The sequence below is a fragment of the Petromyzon marinus genome, chromosome 47 (assembly GCF_048934315.1).
Source record: "Petromyzon marinus isolate PM22_M1 ecotype Great Lakes invasive population chromosome 47, UKy_Petmar_22M1.pri1.0, whole genome shotgun sequence".
In the NCBI taxonomy this organism is placed as follows: domain Eukaryota; kingdom Metazoa; phylum Chordata; class Hyperoartia; order Petromyzontiformes; family Petromyzontidae; genus Petromyzon; species Petromyzon marinus.
In genome coordinates this window covers 10,894,048-10,908,511 of record NC_133713.1, presented here as the reverse complement: position 1 = coordinate 10,908,511, position 14,464 = coordinate 10,894,048, and the positions used below count along the sequence as shown (strand labels likewise).

The following is a 14,464-nucleotide window of genomic DNA, read 5'->3' as shown; positions in this document are numbered from 1 at the left end:
TCCTGTATTATATTAATAAATTAAGCGCCTTACTCATATGCGTTGTTCATCCCGCTTTATAATGCAAACGTAGATAGTTGGTTAGACTTGTTGGCCCTTTTTTCTATATAGCAAAAAAGGTCAATTGAAACGTGAGCCTATTACGTAAGCAAATTCGAAAATCACCCGCAAATAATTTAATCGGGATTATTCATTGCCATGGTTGACCCCTGTTGGCTAACTCCTGCCTCAGGTCACTGTTGAAAATGAGACTCTACATATTTTTCTCTTGAGTTCTTACCTGGTTCAACTAAATAAACTTGATGCATTGTAATGATGTGCATGGCTTTTAATGGTTTTAATTAATTTGTGCTTGCTATTTGATGGGTTTTTTTTGTTTATACAGAACTAGCATCCTGCACAATCAATGGATGTGACCGTCCCTCCCTCTCTCCAGCCAACCAGCCAGCAATACGTTTTAATATAAAGTAACAGCCAGAGTTTTGTCTCCTATTGGTGACAAAACAAAAAAAAGTGTGATGTTTACATAAGCAATTATATAGTTATCAAATGAACTATAACGGGTTCCACTTCAGACCTGTCTTACTGATGGGCAATGCGAGGGAAACAGAGACATCCAACAATAAACCACTCAAACGCATTTTCGACACATATATACTTTAAACCGTGTTCCAACTATGGGCTGAAAAGGCTGAATGCATATTGCTAAGCAAGCCAAATACACATTGAATGGAATTCAGGGGAATTGTAGAACTAAATTAAACAAAGGAGCGTTTTAAGAAAGGCGTAATTGCAGGTACAATACAAAAGACAAAATGAAAATGAAGCTACCAAATGGTGTTTCCATTTATGTTTCCTTTGCATCGTCACAAGGCTTCTGCCAGACACTGTGCAATTTTTATTCCATGTGCATGGGGAGGTCATTTTGCAGTTAATCATGTTCGTTCTATTCCCTTCTGAAACCAAAACATGTAACAGTACGTTCCATTTTCACAGCATAAAGAGCCACGACAATTTGTCAACAGACAACCTTCATGAAGAAATGTTTGTCATATATATATTTACAAAGACAATTATAAATGTGTTTATAAAGCAAAAAAAAATACTCATGTTGGCCAAATATTCCAGTGATGAAACATTACCTCATTAATTACCAAATGGCCAAATTAATTGAGATTACACAATAGCAACATCATCCCCGACTGCGAAAAAAGTTGGAAGGACTCTTCTGACAAAAAAAGTCTTGAGACTCCTTGAGGCTTTCCTGAGTAAACAAGGGGGATAACAAAAACACAAATACCTGACATTTTGATAAAATAGCCAGCGCAACATCTTCTCAATTTCCCTAATCTTTACTCAACAGATATATGCCCATTCTACTTTTCTTTTTAAATCTACCCTCAGGCTTTCCCAGAAGCATTGTGTTCAACATACAATGTCCAACTTTGTTAATTTACAATTTTAGTTTTGTTTGCAATCGCAGCTCTAAATCTGGAACATGTGCAGAGTGTATTCGAGAAAAGGGGGAGGGGGGGATGTCCATGCACCAGGGTTCACGTGTGTGTGCATGAGTCGGTGTGTGTGCACCAGGGTTCAGGTGTATCTGCATGAGTCTGTGTGTGTGCACCAGGGTTCAGGTGTATGTGCATGAGTCGGTGTGTGTGCACCAAGGTTCAGGTGTATGTGCATGAGTCGGTGTGTGTGCACCAGGGTTCAGGTGTATGTGCATGAGTCGGTGTGTGTGCACCAGGGTTCAGGTGTATGTGCATGAGTCGGTGTGTGTGCACCGGGGTCTAAGTGTATGTGCATGAGTCGGTGCGTCTCTTATCACAGGCGATGGCTGCAAGAGTTAGCGCACTGAGCCACGTATCCGGCCTACAATGAGTACCTCGTGCGATGTGTGAAACATCAGAACTGGGGAAACAAAGGCGGCTGGGCACGGTGCTTGCCACACCACCTTAATTTTGTTGAGGGTCTGCGTGTTGTATTGGTGTGGTCTGGGACTTTTTTTGCTGTTTTGCTGCCTTGCCAAAGCTTGGGAATTGATGCACTCATGCAATTTTAACTTGTATACATTCTGTGATTTTTTTTAGTGATTTTTATTACCTTTCCTATAGTTTTGTATTGTTTGTTGTTGTTGTAACTTTCTGATCCACCACGACTGGACATCGGTTAAAAAGCTTAATAGCTCATCGGATTTCTCCAGGATAAATAAAGATTCTGATTCTCATTGCGCCGTACCAGCCTTAATGAGTGCTTGCTTACAGCACTTGTCCTCACTCTGTGGAAGTCTACACAGGGGTTATTTGTCTTTGCGTTTTTTTAGCACAAAGACAAGAACACAAGCCGTGAATTTATACAAGAATTTGAGCCATTACGGGGATTTTTTGCTATTATGGGTTGATGATTTGTCCAAGAAAATCCATTAAAAGCCCACAAGAAAGTCTGCTCTGCTTGTAAAACTTTTTTTGTTTTAGCTGATATTCATTAATGAGCTAAACATTAATAGGTTATGAGCATGCTCGTGCATTGACTCATGAAGGTCACTCTTGCACCTCGCTTTTGTCAAAGCAACATGCACGGTGTGCTAATAAGCTGCGATGTCATTTTGCAAACGCTGGGAATGTAAAGAAAAATCAACAATTGTGTATTTTATAAACGCAGGTCCTTCAGCTTGAAAAAAAAACCAGATCCGCAGGAAAAGTATACCACAAAGATAGAAAATGACATGTTCTGAAGATGAGTATTGGTCACACGTGCTTGTATACGTGTGTTAATTGCCGAGGATATAAATTGTATCTAGGGTGTCTGTATTAACTATTTGTCTAGAATTGTGTTGGGTATACAGGTAGTTCCCGACTTACGATGGAGATGCGTTACGACGACCCCATCGTAAGTCGAAAATATCGTAAGTCGAAAATGGCCTAGCCTATCCAGGAGTCTTAAAGAATGGTGATAATTTAGCAAAACAGCAATTTACAGTACCGTACTGTATAAACTATATACTGTATGTATTTATTAATTACAATAGTGTATTGCACAGTAAAATTTAAAGTAAAAAACAAGGTAAATTCTTAGCCTACCTATATGAACTACAATTTCATAGAAAGTTTTTTCAGGAAACAATCCTATCTGCTATAAAAAAAAAAACTTTTAACATGCATTGAACGTATGTATCGTATCGTGGTAACCCTAAAATGAAATCGCTAAAGCTACGTATCATACATGCATTGAACGTATCGTAACGTATCATATTCTACTGTACTCACCAAGATTCTGTCCGTCGTCTGCATACTTGAACGATGTTAGGTTGTTGATGGCTACATTAACTTAGTTGTCGGAAGAGGAGGATGGCGATGATAAAGTTACACTATCGTAATCGTACGCTGCTGCGTTTGCCTGCCGCGCGAAATTATTTTTGTTTGCAATTTTATCATATCGCTATCGCCATCGTAAGATCGAAATATCCTAAGTCGGGGACTACCTGTACAAATAACAATAATATTCATATATTCACTTACAGCCCTTTGTCAGTCCACTGCTGTATGAATTCCTTTCCATAAACCTGTTGTTCATGGGGGTTATTTGACCAAGCTTCTTCACCCATCCTGGTTAGTACGGGTTCGTGAAAAAGGGGAGAGCAGGATGGGTTCACATAAAACTCGCCTGTCATGACAGCCGTGGCTGTTTATCGGGCAGTGCGCTAGCCACTGTTGCAAGCATTCCACCCAAGTTATTTTTTGTAATATCATTATGTATCATATAATAAATGACATTCGATATATATACTGTAAAATGTAATATAAATGTAAAAATCGTTTAGAAAAAAATATTTCGTACAATATTTTGTTGTGCGTTCAAAGAGAAAATAATATTGGTTTTAATAAAGCAATTTATATTATATTTCTCATATATTTACTTTTTGTCAGTAATGTTCACGTTATACCTTAGCATTATTCACATTTTTACAAATTCATTGTTGCAATTAGTTAAGATTTGTTAAAAAATGTTTTTACATATATTGTTTTCTTGGCACGTTCTCCATGTAACCCGGGCAGCCCAAGCAAAAATAAGGCGATGTTGTTTCACGCGTCTCAACGGGTTTATTTCATCTCCTGGTTAAATAAAGGATACTTAATGACCGACTTTGACATCAGAAAATATTGCTTTCACCCGAATTTTTTTTTAAATGTCAGAGAGACGCACTAATAATCGTGGGCCCTCCCATCCGCCTGCCCGTCCGCCCGCGATAATTGTGTTTTGACACTGCCTCTTGAAAAAAAGAGACCAAATATTTTCTCCTGATCGTCGCACTTGGGCAGGGCAAGCCTCAAGCTCTGGCCTCAAATTAGTACATTAGCGGTATAATTGGGTCAGAAGTCACTGGCCTGTAGGAATCCCGGCCGGTTCACAACCCAATCCGCAAAGCGCCTCTCTGAAGCGTGCAGCCGTTCAAGGCATTTCACTACGTTATTGCTCGCAGAGGCACACAATCAAAAGGCACGTGGCAGCGAAGCAATGTTTAGTTTAATTCCGTTTCCTTTTAACGAGATATGGAAGCCAAGAGGTGATGGGCCGGTTTGATTTCTCCCCTTGTTCACGTACACCCTCCTCCTCCTCCTCCCCACTCCTTGCCCAGATGTTGGAAGGTTCAACTCTGTTGCTCCTCTCTCACATCCCCTGACTGTTGTCTCTGTCTGTTGGGCAAAGCTGGGGCGCTTTGGTCTAATGATGCCTGACCTGGCAGCCGATACATGTTGACTTAGAAAATTACAATCAATGCTCCCAGCGAGAGCGTGCAGTATTTCTGCTTCCTAAACCGGCTGACATCCTTTGTGTGTGTGTGTGTGTCCATAGGGAGCAGTAGCGCAGTGGTTAGTGTGCTGTGGCCTCCCCTAGGTAGACTCAGCCTTAAATGAGTACCTGCTGCGGTATGGAAATATCAGCACTGGGGAAACAAAGGTGGTCAGGCGTTGTGCTCACCACCTAATCCCTCGTGTGCCATTCCGGCGTTCATAGGTGCTCACAACACTTTGCCCAGCAGTCTTTTAAGGCTATAAGGAGGATTTGTGTCTTGGTGTATGTCCATGGGGAGCGGCAGTGTTGTGGTTAGTGCACTGTGCTTCAAATTCGGCGAAAACCTGAACCTGGGCTTTCCCTACGTTGACTCTGCCATAAATAAATAAAACAGTGTGTAGACCTTGGGACTGAAGAGGCAGACGCAGCCAGAGATAAGTGCGCCGTGGTTGTGGCCTTCACAGAGAGATAGGTGCGTCGTGGTTGTGGCCTTCACAGAGAGATAGGTGCGTCATGGTGGCGGCCTTCACAGAGAGATAAGTGCGTCATGGTGGCGGCCTTCACAGAGAGATAAGTGCGTCGTGGTTGTGGCCTTCACAGAGAGATAGGTGCGCCGGGGTTGTGGCCTTCACAGAGAGATAGGTGCGTCGTGGTTGTGGCCTTCACAGAGAGATAGGTGCGTCGTGGTTGTGGCCTTCACAGAGAGATAGGTGCGTCATGGTTGTGACCTTCACAGAGAGATAGGTGCGTCGTGGTGGCGGCCTTCACAGAGATATAGGTGCTTCGTGGTTGTGACCTTCACAGAGAGATAGGTGCTTCGTGGTTGTGACCTTCACAGAGAGATAGGTGCTTCGTGGTTGTGACCTTCACAGAGAGATAGGTGCTCGCTAACAGCACTTGCCCAGTGGTGTGCATAGCATTTATTTTGTGTGTGCGCGTGTGGAGCAATGGTGTTTTTTTGTTAAAGCTTGAAATAGCAAATGTAGAGCTCATTTAATAATTTAAAACCTCTAAGATAAAAGAAATATATATACTCGTGAAAATAGCGTTCATATATATTTTTATGAGGTAAAATTGATCAAACTGAGATTAGAATCGTGATAATATTGATACGAAATGTGTGACTTGGTTTTGTTTCAGACAGAAACTCGGCAACACCGCTACTTGTGGCTTATGTAATGCCAGGTTTGCGTGTACGTATCATTCACAGTTTACATTTGGCATTTCATCACCACCTCCTTGCTTCTGCATTTAGCAAGTTGATTGTGGTGTCACAAAGAAAAGCTTAAACATCAACACTTGTAGATTAATTGTGTTGTTTCTATCCCCCTAGCATATATAATGGATTCGAATTGTATATCTGTAAGGTCTTTTTTATATAAATCTTTTGTTTCGATTCAGAATTTCCTTGTTTAAAATTCTCCATTTCAACACAATATGTATGCTAAATTACCATTTAAAATAAAAAGTGTTTTTTTATTATTATTTGGCAAAAACGCGCATGTTTACATTTAAAAGGTGAAAAAGCAACGCCATACCTCAGAGTGAATGCGAGAGAAAAAAAAGCTTTTGTGCTTTAAATATGACCTGCAAAACATACACAACTGCTCAAGATAGTTTGCGACGATGTTCATTGCAAAAGTTAGCCTCGATTATTAAATCTGCGTTAAATTAAGTGCAGGGAAATGCTGAGTGAAAAAAAACACAACACAATGTTTTGCCTTTGGGGCACTCACAGGCCACGTGGCAAGTCTACCCAAACCCAGACATGGTTCTCAGTCAGCACTCGGTCTTTCATTAAAAAAACTGCGCTGCAGTTATTCCGCAAGAAAGTTCACCAAAGCAACACCGGGTACCAAATCTCGGGGAGCACGTTCTCTCTCCCCGTGGTGGCGTGGATTTCTCTCCGGGGGGGTCCTCTGTTTTTTTTCTCCTCCACATTTCGAATCAACATGCGATTCGAGTATTTGGCTGCAATAGATGCCCACGTGATGAGCCACTTCGTTGAGCTATTATACATTTGTGGGCTAGGCCACTTCTGAAAAAGATCTATAGAGCTCAGTGGGCCTCGCCTGGTAAAATCAATAGTTAAGTTTCAAATGCAATTCCTACTACCACCCGAACACAGATGCCAAATTCCCGGAATGTACTGGCTTAAGGCCAGCCAGGTCGCAACCCAAATCACGAGGGCAGATATTAATTACAGAACAATTCAGCCGCAGTGCGTAGACCCAGATTCCCATGCGCAGGCAAGCGTCGCCACGCATTTGCGAGTCCAATGTCGAACACGTTCTCTTTGCACGTGGAGAGAACGATTTCCCAGTGCTGGGCCATGTTCGCACCTGACACATTTAACATTTACAAATGTGCTAGTGCCTGCATACATGCATGCATGTTCTGCGGATGCAGTAATGGAGTGAGACGCCCACACACAATACCTCTGTCGAAGAGAACCCAAATTTTGGTGTCTCTCTTCCTTCCCCCTCGGCAGTCGGTAAATATTTAATTTAATTTCACTTCCCGACTCAACTAATGCATTACGTCTTAAGCAAGGGGATTTCCAGCCCCGCAGGATTTTGCAAACGAGTCATCGCAGATCTTTTGCTAAGTTGTGAATCTGAGCCACGCAACCCGACCGACACACGTGGTCCAAGCTCTTGCGAATGACTTCACAACATTTTGAATGATGTCGGCAGTACAGACGGTGCAGTCTTATAATTAATTAATCACCCGGGAAAAATAATTAAGAAAAATCCACAGCGTTAAAATCCCACCAGGGCCGTATTCAGTGGGGGACAATGAAAAAAAACCAAGAGCCGCTTATAAGTGCCTGCGATTCCTATACAAGTTCAAAAAATTACCAAGCCCATAATTCTTCAGAACAATGGTTGGCATCCTACACTCTGGCCAAGTGCTTTAACTCTGGGGGTTTGGTTTCCCATCCATCTGTTCTCATGCGAGTCCACGTTCTTAAGGATTTACACAATGTGGCTTTTTCTTTATTATTTATATTATCGTTATTCTCACTGCTACCACTATTTAAATACATTAATAATATTCACTGGATGCTGGTGGAAGGGCCTCCACTAAAACGAGTTTCAGAGAGCCCCTCTAGAGGGTACTTGGCCTACTCTTCCACACTGGGCAGTCGTCTTGAAAGAAGTGGGCCTATCCACGCTTTATCTAAGCACGCGCAACCTGACGATTGTAGACTAACTCTGGCGAGCCCATCTGTGCTGCTGGGTGGACAGAGTGGCGGTGGTGGTGGTAGGGGTTGTGGGTGGAGGGGGAGGTGGGGCTGGAGGCGGTGGTGGGGGTGTAGAGGGCGATATAAAAAACCTTGCACCCATTGTTTCAAACTGCCGTGCGGGAAAATTGAATTTACGCAGTGGCCTCTGGATTGCAAGTCCGTTGTGATAAACATTTCACCATCGTGGCAGCACCCAGAATCTACGCGGCTGTTCATAAATAATAAACGTGCGAGCTTGGTCGCACGAGGAATGCTCGCGTGCCTGCCGCGACGCGCCAGCGTAATGAAGAGCACTCATCCCCTGTGCCGCAGGCATGCAGCTTTGCCCACTGGAGACTTCACCTTGATCACTTCACGGGTCGTCAAGCGATTGCATCACGGGTCAGGCGCGATCGGGAGGGCAGTTCGCCTGGGCGAAATCACGCGGGCCGAATGCATGGAGCGGCTGGACCTCCGCACCTCAGGGCTCCATCGGCTAAACTGAAACTCATTGGCACTGAACTCAGATTCAGCTATCTCGCCATGGAGACTGTCCATGCCAGAAATGTCGAGATGTGCTCTTGTCTGAAAACCGAGCAGACTGCGCGAGCTTATTTTTTTATTTAATTTTCGGTCGTGTTCCCAGGAGGAAGGAGTAGCTTCATCATCATCACTGACAGCCACGATCAATCTACTAATTTAAAATCTGTAAATGACAAAAAATCCCATCTCAGAAGAATTAGTTTTAATGCCGACTGGAAACAAATATATTAAACAACACGCAGATATGTGCAGCCTGCATGTACAGAAGATCCCAGCCTTGGGACGGTCACGTTTGATCAACTCTTTGAGTCAGTGGTTCTAAACAACAAATAAAGCCACACATTCAGTTCTTCAGAGATGGTGGTCTGGCTAAGGCTGATAAATTTTTGTTTATGCAATACTGCACACATTGGTGCATTATCAAATTGATCGAGCCGCTGCTGGATGAAGGCCTCCCCAAGCCGCTGATATCGCTCATTGATTCTGTTATTTAGTAATCCACTTGCATGCGAGCCGATCTCATTGCTCCGTCTCCTCCGCCATGGACGTTTCTCGCGGACTCTCGCGGCATCGCGGAATCCCAATTCAGTTGCACTCTGGCGAGCTCCACTTGCAGTGGATAAAAGTACGCTGGCTCAGGCGGGACCCGGCACGAGAAGGGTTGAACGGTTCAGCGGCCGAACTCATAAAATATCTGCAATCCACACAAAGGTTCTGGCAAAACGGGATGTTGAAAGCGCACGCAAAGGTCACGCTCGCTACTTGATTGTTCAATGGAGGTGTCAGAGGGACCCGCACCGTGTCCCGCCGCGCTACGGGATTAATGTGCAAAGGTGGTGGGGGGGGGGGGGGGCTTTAACTTAAGCCCGATATTAGGACCGTTGCGGCTTTCGCCGCTGTGTTGTCGTTCCTTGCAGGTTGTGTTCGGCAGAGCGCGTGCGATGGTCTCCGCGTATTTGATTGAGCGCAGTGACAGCGGGGGGGGGGGGGGGGGGGGGGCTTAAGTGCTGAAGGATGGTGATGCGTTCATTTATTACTTTCGGGAAGGCAGCTCGCTCAGCTGGTTTGTGATACATGACCCGGGGCGCCCAGGTAATGGGTCCACTTAAGATTGCAACATGGCGCCAAAACATTCAATTAAAACGAGCGAAGGGGACACCCTGGAGGTGATTATGAAGTCACCCCCACGGCCGAGGAATCCCCGAGTCAGCAGTTTAAACAAAATCCATCTGAATAACGAGGAAAAAATAACGCGATGATTGGATAACCGAGCGACAAAAATGACCCAGGGGACGTAAAAAAATGAATTAGTCAACTTCTCGGTCAATATTCCATCATTAAGCCTGGAATAAAATCTACGTGCTTGCTAAAAAAAAGAGGTCTAAGTGTCTTCTCAGCAATCCTGAACCGGTGGTGGAGGTTTAATATTTCCATAGCCACACAGCCGAGGGGTTGGCCTCTCTAAGGGACAGCCGCTATTGACTTCCTGCACGGCAAGATACGACACGCAGGGTCTGAAAGCGGATTCCACACTGGCGCTCGCGAAAATGGCAGCGAGAAAAGGTTAGTTTCATTCCGAGTCAGTAGGTTTTCACGGTCGCCAGGCATTTCTCGGCAAAGCTGAAAAAAAAAACTGTCCCTGAAATTGCGGCATTGACACTCGATTCGGTCCCCTCATTTCAGCGGAGCTTATCGAGCAGTCGGGGCAGAGTGGAAATTGCTGGGTCTAGCAGTGGAGGACACTCGATGAAGGCGCTGGGTGAAGACGCATTAGCCTGGGAAGTGTGTGCGGTGTCACAACTGTCCGTCGAGATCGTACGCCGCTTTTCCGTGTGTGCACATCGAGTGCCTTTTGAAAAAAAAAAATTGGTTGATCAATCAATCGAGCCCACAATGGACCCGTGAGATGATCATCTCTTTACTGCGCAAACCTGCCTTGCCTGCTCCAGAATTGCTTGCTAGCGCGCGGCCAGTGATATTCCATAATTGTGTTGCTCAGGATAAATGCTCCGTTCTGTTCATATTTTATTGAATTGTGGTGAGTGGTGGCGCAGTGGTCAGCGACGCTGCACTATGACCCCCCGATTCGCGGCCACGTCTAACGTCTAACGTCAGTGGCGAGGGGTCTGAGCCCCAACCCCATTCACCAATCTGCATTGATCAGTGTGGTTAAATATGGTCAAACAGCCCCAAAAACTGACACGGTATGCGAAGGCTTTCATCCAGCAGTGATTTTACAGTGGCAGATTTCTGTTATAGCTATTATATATTCGTTTAAGACAAATAACACGGTTCCACTGCAATAATGAAAACACTATCTTGCATGTTATCATTGCTTAGCGAAAAACTCAATATGCAACACAGGATTAAGCCATCTCTGTATGAATCGTGCTGAGAAATGCAGGTTAATGTTCATGCTACATCACAATAACTACACTCAGTAACTCGATGTCTAGTAGCCACTAAAAAGATATACCTTATTAGAGCATACATGTTAAGTTGGATCTATTCCAACGCTAGGCACTGAGCCAGCGAGATTCCAGCAGTGAGCCGTCACATTCCGTCTGGACGGTAGAGTTTAACGCTTACACTGAGTTACTGACGAGAGGGAAAGGCAATCTGCCTAAATCCAACATGTTTCACATATCCCTCGGACCTGCAGCACGCGGAGAGTTATTCACTTGAAGAAGAACGCCGCTGGCAAACACATTATGATTAAATAATGAAAGTAAGCAATTCGCATTACTGTGTCAATCCACTGCTGGATGAAGGCAAGCCTCCCACTTGCTGTGCCAGCAATGGGGGGGATTGTTTGACGATATTTTTCCATGCTGGCCACTGTGGGTTGGTGCAGAGGACGGAGTTGGGGGGGGGGGGTCCAGCGTCCAGCGCTGGTTCAGACATCGCTCGCCACTGACATTCGCCGTGGCTGGGACTCCAACTCGGATGTGCCGAGCGCGGCGCAGAGCTAGACGCCGTGCCGCTCGCCCGTTTTGCCGCCACGCTACAACTGCGTCGCCAAAATACATTGTCCCAGAAATACTGATGGGGAAAGCATTCACGCACGATTTCGAAAATGCACTCCGTGTCCGTCGGAAATTGCGATGCCAATTACAGCCCCCACCCCCACCACCCGCTCCGTAAAAGAAAAAAAAATAGAGTTTGTTAGCTTCCCTTCATAATTCGTTTAAAAAAAAATCGGCAAAGGTTTGAGAAATACGTTTCTTTGGTAATTAAATCTGGCGCCCCACTTGACGTTTCGTAACGGAGGCAAAGCGGTGCAAGGCCGAGCGGCGTGCTCCAGAAGTCTGCCCCCACGCCGTTGAACGACCGCAGCGTTCGCGCGCGTGCGTCACACAAGACCGGCTTTGAGAAAAAGAGAGCGCGCTTCGGTTTTCCGACTCGTGGGAGGCGGTCGGTGCGGGTCCAACAAATATGTAGACCTCCCATTTTTTGCCGTGAAGCTGCCGATGAAACACATTCGCCCCCACCCCCCCAGCCCAACCACCGCACCCGTCATTACCTGATAGAGCGAGAAGGCAGGTGTGCGTTACAAGGCTTGGGCCCTGCGCTCCTCCTGCTCCCCCTTGCTCCCTCTCGTATCGCGCCGCGGGTTGAGTGAGCCGCGTGTGTTCGATGGCCGATGATGTGCCAACGTCACCGCGAGTGCAGGCGTTAGACGCAACAACCCTTGTGGCATTTTTTTTAGTCTTACCACACGCACACACAAAAAAAAGGCAATTCCCATCAACATTCACCACGCTGACCTTTTACGGGGAGCCGCAGCAACAGATCTGGATACTTTAACAAAAATATATATTTAAAAGAAAAAAAGTATGTTTTGATTTGCGTTACGTTTTGCAAGGTGCGGTGGCTCGTCGCGTCTGGTGAATCACACGGAGACCACGAGACAGCCACCCACCTGCGGGTAGGTGTCCTTTGCAAACCCGTACAGTAAGGGAGGTTGCTAATCCCTCCTATAATAAGTCTGCTATTCTGCAGCAAATCAGACAACAGACGAAGAGTTTGCCGAGGCATTTTGAAAGTTTTTTTTCTCTCTAAATATGTCGGTTATCTTCAGGCATTCCGTTTTCCTCCCACATTAATATATATGTACACACTGTACTCGAAAATGGGATGCTAACACGGTATAATGGTTGACATTCTTGACATGTAATCCAGAGGCGGCCAATTTGATCCCATCTCCTGGCACGACTGTTAAAACAATGGTGCAAGTTTCTGAAATCCCCCTTCCCACTGCCCTCCGTCAGCCCAGCAGTATACCAGAGCCAGTCGATTTTCAAGCAGGTCACAGGACATCGGCGTTGGGGCAAAGCGTGGGTAACTCGCACCTCTTCCAAGACATTTGACAAGTGTGGAGGAGTAGGCCAAATACCCTCTGGCAGGTCTCTCTCTCCAGAGCTCCCTCCAGTGGAGCCCCCCTTCTGCCAGCAGCGTCATGAGCAAGCCATTGCAGGGTTGCACTTTGACCTATGTATTCAGATAAGGAGGTGGCCAAACATCCCAAGGATGACCCTCCTGAAAGAAAGTGTTGAGACACGGTCGAGGCTTCCCTGGGTAAATAGAGGACGTGCTATTGTTGTGTTCGCTTCTCTTCAGTGTTTGCTTGGAATTGAACTTATTACGGTCGGTTCAAAATGTCACGTTTACTATTCCCGCTAAACGGAGGCTTACGCAACGCGGGGGCCTTCGGTTAAAGAATTTGCCGAGATTATCAGAGTAGAGAAAAAAGAAAGAGAAACTTCAATTAAGTAAAAACAACGGCGGCGAGCAACCATTTTTTTACTTCATAAAAAAACCGAAATACCGCGGAGTGAAGGGTGCTTTGGGAAGCAGATGCTATCAGGCAAATGACCCATTATCGCGTGTTGTGAGACAAAGAGGTCACAAAGTCTTCATGGTCCAACCCTGTGGCATCTGGGTACACTTTACCTGAGGCCAGGCTTAACATACCTGAAACAGTGAGCACGATTCCCTGAGCAGAGTACACACGCAGCGCCCTCCCATCGACACCTCCCCGTCGTCCCAGCCTCCCCCTTCGCCGGGATGGCCACACTCACCCCCACACTCACACACACTCACCCACACACTCACCCCCACACAAGCACCCATACTCACCCCCACACTCACCCACACTCACCCACACACTCAGCCCCACACTCACCCCCACACTCACCCCCACACTCACCCACACTCACCCCACACTCACCCCACACTCACCCCACACTCACCCCCACACTCACCCCCACACTCGCCCCACACTCACCCCACACTCGCCCCACACTCGCCCCCACACTCACCCACACACTCACCCACACACTCACCCACACTCACCCACACACTCACCCACACTCACCCACACACTCACCCCACACACTCACCCCCACACTCGCCCCATACTAATCCCAAGTCACGTGGTCCCTCTCTTTCAACACAGCAGTGGGCAGGGCAGCTTCGTATTTGAGCATTAATTATAAATGAAATATATATTTAGGATTAGAGTGGAGTGGTGGCTCAGTGGCTTACTTGTGTTAAACCAATGCTGCTGAAATTACGCAATCCCAAAAAACCGTGTGGCTGATGAGATATGTAAGAAAATACTTTAAATTTGCATGTGGAGGCGTATTGTCTGATTATTTGGTAAAATATTTGGGTGATGTGTGTGGAACTGTGCAATGATGCATTAGCGATTGACACACTCTGCTATCAAACCACCGACATAAGTTTGATTCCCAGCCATGGCTAACATCGGTGGCGAGTGATATCTAAACTCATCCTGAGCCTACCTTCAACTAACCCACATTGACCAGTGTGGTGAAGTATGGTCAAACAATCCCCATGACGACAGCACAGGGAGGCCCCCATTCAGAAGTG

At 45.8% G+C, this 14,464-nt stretch overlaps 1 long non-coding RNA gene across 1 annotated transcript in view; it reads right to left on the bottom strand.

Annotated features, from left to right (window-relative positions):
* The window catches only part of LOC116952541 (uncharacterized), a 48,807-nt gene extending 35,171 nt beyond the window's left edge, over nucleotides 1-13,636 (bottom strand). The window contains exon 1 of the long non-coding RNA XR_004404465.2: nucleotides 12,093-13,636. This is a non-coding gene — a long non-coding RNA (uncharacterized LOC116952541). The remainder of the gene's footprint in view (nucleotides 1-12,092) is intronic.
* Nucleotides 13,637-14,464: the final 828 nt, after the last annotated feature.